The sequence below is a fragment of the Artibeus jamaicensis genome, unplaced genomic scaffold, assembly GCF_021234435.1.
Source record: "Artibeus jamaicensis isolate MK-2021 breed Jamaican fruit bat unplaced genomic scaffold, CSHL_Jam_final contig_490, whole genome shotgun sequence".
NCBI lineage: Eukaryota > Metazoa > Chordata > Mammalia > Chiroptera > Phyllostomidae > Artibeus > Artibeus jamaicensis.
This window is the reverse complement of record NW_026521861.1, coordinates 13,551,603-13,559,794: the sequence shown is the minus strand read 5'-3', so window position 1 is coordinate 13,559,794 and position 8,192 is coordinate 13,551,603.

The window sequence follows — 8,192 nt, the reverse complement described above, 5'->3', positions numbered from 1 at the left end:
AAAAGGAAGAGAAGGGAGGGGGGAGACAGAGAGAGAGGAGAGGAAGGGAGGGAGGGAGAGAAGCAACTGATGCCCAGAGAAGGGGTAGGCTCAGGGAAATGGCTTCCTGGACACAAACATGGAAATGAGACCCCGGGGGAAAACCACAGTAGGGCAGCATAAAGGGCACAAGTTGGGGTGGGGCTCTGTCGGTTCCTTTCTTTTTACTGTGACCCTCCTCCCACCCAAGCTTCATCCAGGTGGCTGGTAGAAGAGATCACACCAGCTGCCTGGGAAGGAGAGAAAGCAGGCCTCTCCCTCTCCATTGCCCTGTGAGTCTGCACCAGAAAGAGAGACCAGAGAGGGCAGTGGGCAGGAGGGCAGAAATGTAGACCTCACCTAAGGCGGAGGGAGGGTCCAAACTGATATAGTGCTTGTAAAGTGCTGGCACATAGTAGGTGTGTGAAGCAGAAGCAACAGCTACTCACCCCCTGCCCACAGGTTGGCCCACAATCTAGCACAGGCACAGGGGAGGGAGGAAGCTTCAGATATGAGCATCAGGCGGGATGCGGATTTCCAGGGGCTCCTGGCCCTACCTGTGCCCTCCCCCAGAGCCACGACTCAAGGGACCCCCTGGACTCTTCTTCCAAGTCTGCATTTGCCCAAACGAAATCCATCGAGAAAGCTGACAGGCCATGAGTAACTGAGGACCTGTGTCGTCGGTCCACACACACGGTACATTCGAGCACACTGATCTAACCACTGGTCTTTCTCTCCCTTCCTGAGGGCTGTAGCACCGTCTAAGTCAAACCTCCTTTCCAGCTGGGAAAACTCAAGCTTAACAGGGCAGCGGCTGTGTGGGAGGCAGGGCATGTGGGCAAAGAAGCGGAGCCTTGAAAGTGCTCTGGCGCTCCATGAGCTTTAGCAGTGACTGCACGCTCGCCAGGGCCTCTGGCGCTGAACAAGTCCCCTCTGTGCTGCCCCTAGATGACAAGTAGGGAAAGTGACATCTGAATCAATATGGCATCATTTACTTAATGAAGCGGCGGCCTTCCACTCGAAGTGATCTGCAGTATTAGACACCACTTCTGTTTTTCATGGAAGACATAATTGCCGTCATTTAGAGTGAGGGACAAGGACAGCAGGGAGGGAGAAGGCAGGGCAAGCCTTCCAGGAGGCTGACGGCTTGGGCAAAGGGGGTGCTGTGAGGCTGGGGGGCCAGGACGGAGAAGCCAGCTGCGCCCCACACTCCCTTCACGGCCCCCACCAACACACTCTGCCATGCCCCCTTGCCATGGTCACACCTGGGCTCACCCACACACACTCACACATGCACTTTCAGGTTCTCCCCCACAAACACAAACAAATGTTCACAATCACTCACTCTCAAGCATCTGTACACACACACGCACATGAGTAGCATTCTCAGCTACTCAGCCTCGCTCACCCGTGGTTACCAGCCTTTTGCCTGATGTTCTGGCACTTTGTGGTAGCAGACAGTGGTGGCTACTGCAGCCACAGCCTCCATGCTGGGAAAGGGGCAGGGGCAGTCCCCGGCTAGGTACCCTCGGGGCAAGAAGGGACTGCTCAGAACAAAACTGATTCTTCATAATAAAGGCACCTTCAATAATATCACACCCAACACAGAGAATCCCCGCCACAGCCCTGGAGGTGGGCGGGGTACAGACTGTGCAATGCCTAAGGGGCGTGAGGGTGTGGGGTTCACTCAAATTCCACTCACATTTCACGCCCTAGGTCACAGGGCAACCATCCACCAGGAAGAAAAGATGCCTTTTCCGAAGCTTTGCAGACAGTATGGGCTACAGCAGGCCCATCCCTGTATGGACAGTGTGCACACCTACACTCCCATGTATGTGGTCCATGTGCCTGAAGTTACATGCTATGCAAGCCACCACTCATGCCTCTGTGGTCACCAGCATGCAAAGCACATGGCAAAAATCAGGCACAAAGCTCTCGTCCGTATCATACTCACTCTCGAGAACCTAGGCACAGATGATTCTCTTGGCCCGTCCTTGGTCTGGGCCCTGAACCCCAAGGAATCCTGTCTTAAGAACAGGATGCACTGAGTGGGCAGGTCTCCCCTAAATGACTCCACCTGCCCCCTCTGGCCTGGCACCACAACGAGACCACCACCCACACAGTCCCCGCTGGGGTGAGAGGCCAGGCACTGCAGGGCCCATTAAGTAGCCAAAACATGGCCCACCCACCTCTTGTGTCTGCAGTGGGTGTGGGGGCGTCTGGGGGGACAGTGAAGCTCTGTCCCCAGGAAGTCCTGGCTCCCACCTGTCAGGACATCACAGCCCCTGGGAGGCAAACAGGGGAGAGTCCACGTTCACAGGCATGATTTCTACGTAGGCCAGACCCTCTAACTAAGGCTGCGGGGCCCAACAACCCAACCCCCAGGTGAAATTTCACCTGTCCAGGGAACAGGAGGAAAAGGCCACAAGCCGGGCCTTAGGATACGTAGCTTTAATGACAACTCCTGAAACTTTCTTATCTTCTGTGAGCCTCTCGACGAGAAAGGCTCTCCAGCCTAAAGAGTCCTGGATCGGGGCCGGGGAGCACCCAGCTGTGTCCCAGCACCCTGCCCCAGAAGGTCTGGGAGAGGATGGACAAGGACGCGCCAGCCCACATCTTCCTTCTAGTTGTCCCCACCCTTAACACACACACAGGCAAGGCCTAGCCCCCCGAACACCCGCTGACCTGGGTTTGAGATGAGCAGTCTTTGGTGCCTCCCTGCCTTCCCCACCCCAGCTCCAGCCCAGCTCCTCTGGTTCAGGGGAGAAGAGGAGGGGGATACACATACTCTGGGGAGCAGAGCGAAGCCCGAGAAAGTGACCCCGTTTCTGAATGAAATTGAGCTGCCATTTTCATCTTCTTCCCAAATGTCAGCAGCGTTAGATCAGATTAGGAACTAATCTCTTGCCAAAATTCATTTCGGAACAAAAGAGGTGGGTGTGGGTGGGGTGGAGGTTTATGGTTTGTTGCAGTATTAACAAACCCCCCCTCACTTTTTCCCAGTGACTGGAGTGGGAGTGGGGGTTAAAATTGGAATAGACGGCACTGAGGCCCAGAGGAGGCCTAGGGGAGCTCGGGTGGCATGCGAGGGCAGGCTCAGTCCCGTCGGACTCTGCAGTAGCGCTTGGGAGGGCGGCTCTTATCTGAATGCTCCGATGGCTCCCAGGCCCCCAGGGTGTGCCCAGGGCGGCCTTCTCAGCTTCCAGAGGAAAGAAGCTCTTGGCTAGAGCGGGCAGGACCCCAGGGACCCGCACAGTGAGGGCCTCAAAGCCTGCACCGCATCCTGGCGGCCAGACTGAGGCCCCTCCCCAAACGCCAGGATTTCCCCTCACCTCCCTCCTCCCCCCACCGGCTTTACCAGCCTCTCACCCAGCGGGCCAGGGTGGTAAAAGGGACAAGGAAGGGCAATTGCAACCTAAAGAGAGAGGAGGAGCAGGGCAAATAAACACCCCAATGAACTGGTCAGCACCTTGCCGAAGGCCTCATTTGACAAGTGACCAGAACACAGCCGCTGGCCTGAATGCATAATTACCCCCAAGTGAAAATTCCCCATCTCATTTGATATTTGGTTCTTTGCAGAAGCTATAGCCTTCGTAAATAAAATACAAAGTAAGAAACCTAATCCCGCCTGCTAGAATGTTTAATTCATCATTATGCGAGCTAATTGGAAGGTGATTATATGGTAATTGCTCATTAGTGGTGTATATTTATCGCTGTACCTTATGTCAAGGCCATGGGAATTGTGTAGAGTCTGTTCTCTCATTTCAAGGATCAATTTCAGAAGCAGGAGCAAAGCGGGCAAGATCAAGTTCTTCCTGACGTCAGGGTCCAGCTGAGGGCTAGGGAGACCCACGATATATATACATACGGCCCGGAGCCCACTGCGGACAGGGGCAGCTTGGGGCTGGACTGAGCCCAGAGTCTGGAGGTACGGGACAGCCAGGCAAAGCTGGTCCTCCCAGAAAGAGAGAGGACAGGTGGAGGACTGGGGGCTCCAGGCCATTTTTAAAAGGACCCTCTCCTCATCCCAGGCACCCCCAGGCCCTTCAGGTGCATCTTGGCCTCTGGGAGAAAACCCTGCGCTATCCAGCTTCTCCGACCCTGTGTGGCGGGTCAGTAGCTGTGGGATAGAGAGGGAGCAGGGGAGCAGGAAGGTGAGGTTTGACTTGGACGGAAAGACGGAAATTACAGTGGTGGAGACCTGGGCTTGCTCCCCCATCCGATCCCGGAGGAGTCGGGCAACTCCCAACGAAATTCTCCCAGTCCCCCCACGCAGCGAAGCGGGGTGCTGGCCTAACGGCAGTGCCTGGTTAATGCCTAGGGAGGAGGAGGTCAGAGTCTCTGCGGGGTTGATGGAGGGACAAGGACGACTGAACTCGAAGCAGGAAGAAAGGTGGGACGTGAGCCCGACCCAGCCCCAAGGCGAGTGCCTGAGCTGGGAACTTGGGAGAGGCCAGAAGGCAGATATGAAATCCCCAGGGTGCGGAGGAAAGAAGTGGGCTCAGGCTGCAGGCGGCGATGGGGGCAAAGAGGAGGCCGGCCGTGAGCCTCCGCGGTTACAGGGACCCGGCCCAGGCACTTGGAGACCAGCCTCCCGCCCAGCACCCTTGCACGTGGGTGCGATCTTTGGCGCGCTCTGGCGCCCCCTCTGAAGAGTGCGATGCGCCTTTGCCCTACCCGGACCCCAGCCCATGGCGCCTGGCATTCCTACTTGCAGCCCCCCGGGCCCCCCCTCCCAAGTCCCCGTTCCACGTCGGGCAACAGGCACTAATGAACAAAAGGCCAATTAGACGCTGGGGCGCGGCTGATGAATGGACCTTTCGCTTTCAAGTGTGGCATCGCTTCGCTTCGGGTTTCCTGGTGTACAGGGTCTCGCCGGGAGAAGCAGCCTCCCCGAGCGGGGTCACGGCTGGGGTCAGCGAGTTCTCAAAACTCCCACTTCCCCCAAGCTACGGGGCTGGTTGGGGGAAGTAAATTGGACGGCGCGGGAGCCGAGCCGCGGACGGGGCGCGCCTGTGGCCCGCAGTTCAGCCTCCCGGTCCCGCGGCCCAGCCCTTTAGGCCCGTCTCTCCTTCCGCCGGGCCCGCCACCGCTCTGAAGAGGCAACAAGTAAATCAAACGCTGATCGCCGGAATAATAAATGACGGCCTAGAAAAATGTAGTCACGAAAAACTACCTTTCTTTGCCAAACTTCGGAGCCAGGGTGCTCTGCCGTGGGAACAATACCAGAACCCAGGCCTCCTCACTAGACACACGCACGCGCTTAGCTCCTGAAGCATCCAAATGCTGCCGGGGCGCGGGCATGGGCGCCATCACGCCGGGACCCCCACCCAAACACAGAGAAATGTCATCGCTAGTGACACACACACACACACACACGCCAGTCCCACCGTCTGAGATCTACAACTACAGCCAGGCTCACGGAGCGCACTGCGCTACCAATTCTTTACAACGGTGCATTTCTACCCCCTTTTAGGCGCTGTGAGGACAGCGGCACAATCAGCTGCACGTCCTCGTCCTAAATCAACGCAACGCAGATGCGCTGGGAGAGCCGGGAGGCCCGACGGGCACAATCGACACCCGAAGCGCTGGTCTCTCCACCCTCAAACTCACGCAGGTGGCACGCACAGTCAGCACCTCCACGTCCTGACTTAAGTCCTGGCCCGGACACATCATTACCTCTCCGCACAAACAGCTTTTTCACAGACCTGACTCGGACCCTCGACCTGTGCGAACACACAAGGACAGCCTTTCACCCTCACTCACACCCACTCCCTGATTTCGACTGGCAACTGCACGCGCGCACGCCGGCAGCGCAGCCCAGACGCCTCCACTGCGCAGCGGGGCCCCGGGCCAGGCCTCCCGGCTGCCAGACTCCCTCCCCACGCCGCCCGAGAGCCCGAGACTTTGTTTTCCTGCTACTCGAGGCGGGGACGGGGAGGAGCCGAGGTTCCCAAGGCCGCGCGCAGGCCCGAGCCCCCTTTCTGCCTGGCCCGCTTGGCCCGGCTCTCTGCCTACCACGATCCGCCCCCAGCACAAAAGTGGCTCGGCAGGTTCCCGGCTGTCGCCAACGCTCCCGCTTCGGCTCGGCTCGTCTGCCAGGAACAGTGTCGGAGGGAGCTGGGGGCACCGGACATCCAGAAGAGAAGCAGAAAAGGGTAACTGCCCGGAGATGGGGATCCAAGGTTTCTCCCACCGCGGGAGTTGCTGCTGCCTTGAACCCCCGCCCCTGACTCTCAGGTTCCTGGCCGCGGGGAGGAACAGGATCCCAAACTCCAAACGCTGGCTGAACTCACGTGTACCTCACCGGAAGGAGAATGTAGCCGGGCACACAGGCCGTATACACTCGGTCTGACTCTTGCAGGGAAATGCAAACCGAGAGCCCACACCTCTCCTCTCCCCAAATCCACTAGGCACTGGGGAACGCACAGGGAAGGCCCACAAGCAATTAACAAGGGGGCAGGATGGGAATCAAATGTGTAAGATGCATCCCAGTTCAGGGTAACAGGCAGGACACGAGGCAACATGCATACGGTCCGACATGTTCAGGGAGAAACACAGAACCTGACCGCCGATGCCCACAGAGCCCTGCCAGGGGCGTCCGGGCCTGACACTCATGAAACACGAGAGAGGACCCAGACCTGGGGCACAGAGCTTTCACGCACCCCGGGTCCCAAAGGCTGCAGCCCAGCCCGTGTTTGGGGCACTTGCCAAGGGGACCCAGTCAGAAGGCTCGCGAGTGCGCCCCGCATCCTGCCCCGCGCCCAGAGCCCCGGATAGCCATCGTGGGATGGCATCTCGCAAATATTTATATTCCTCGGCGTCACTGCAGCCCGCGTCCACATTAGACGCTCTAATCCTGCCACTTTAAATAGATGAATTAATAAAGCAAACGAGCGGCTAATAAGCTGACTGTCCTGCCTTTTTGAGGTGGGGGAAGGACTCGAAAGTGCGCCAAATTTGTTTGCAGTGGATCAAGGCGAGCCGCCTCCGCTTCACTTTCTTTATCTTAATTCCGACTTGAAAAGATATAATTATCTAGTTTGAACAGAGCTGCTATCAAATCCTTCTTTGGGCCGGGAAGGGGGGCGTTGGAGTGGATGGCGGCCCTCTGAGCCGCTCCGTGCAGCCGGAGATAGCGGGTAATGAAGATGTGGAGGCCTGAGATACAAAGGGCATTAACCTCATTAGCATGAAACCTTTTCTTCTTACCATTGTGGGACCCTTTCAGCCGCCTAATCCCCCCTATTTTCAAAGCTTGGTTTGTAATAAAGCTTTTAGGGTTTTTTTCAAAGCTAATGGTATTCTCTGATGATTTTATTGCTGTTACACTACATAGGACGTTTACCAAAAAAAAAAAAATCTTTGTCACTCTCCCCCTTTTCCTTTCCTTAAAAAAGTATATGGTTCTGCAGAAATAAACCTGTTATCCAACTGAGAAATTTTCTTCTGAAAAGTCCGTCTGAATTTTAGCAGACCTGTGTGTGCTCCATGTTTGCGGTACTCTGGGCTCCGAAAAGTGGGTGGAAGGAAAAGGTAACTTATTCAGACAAAGGGGTGCGGTGCTGTAGCACTGACTGCAGAGCCCTCGGGACAGCCATCGGTCACCGAGGTCTTGATGACAATGCGGCTGGAAACCCCACTTGAGTTTCCAGGATGGTCGGAGCAGCACCAGTTCCTTCCAGGGAGGGACAAGCAGGGTCTCCTGAGGCAGGTCCCTGTTCACCCCCAGCGACCTCCTGCATTCAAGTCTCCCCACAAGACACACACCTTCCCAGAGGAGTCTGCGTGAAAACGCACCTCGAACAGCCAGGGTTCTCGAGAGGAACAGACACAGAGGGGAAAAAAGAGAAGAGAGAGGCAGAGATATCGTCAAAAAAATAATAATAAAAGAGGGAGAAAGACCAAGAATGAATTCCACTTTAGAAGAGGGAAGGGAATGAGGAAAAAAAGAAAGGAAAATTTCCATAGTGCCCTCTAGTCCCCACACGTGCACAGAATGTCTAATCTTAACTTTTCAAGGCAGGATGTTAACAAAGCTTGTATTTTTGCCCTGCATTGTAACTTGGCCTTATCACAGTGTAAAGGGTGGGGAGATTGTCCTAAATTATGTCCAGGCAGCCCCCCTGGATCCATGGATTAAGAGATTAAAGGAGACCACTGGGCAAGGCCTC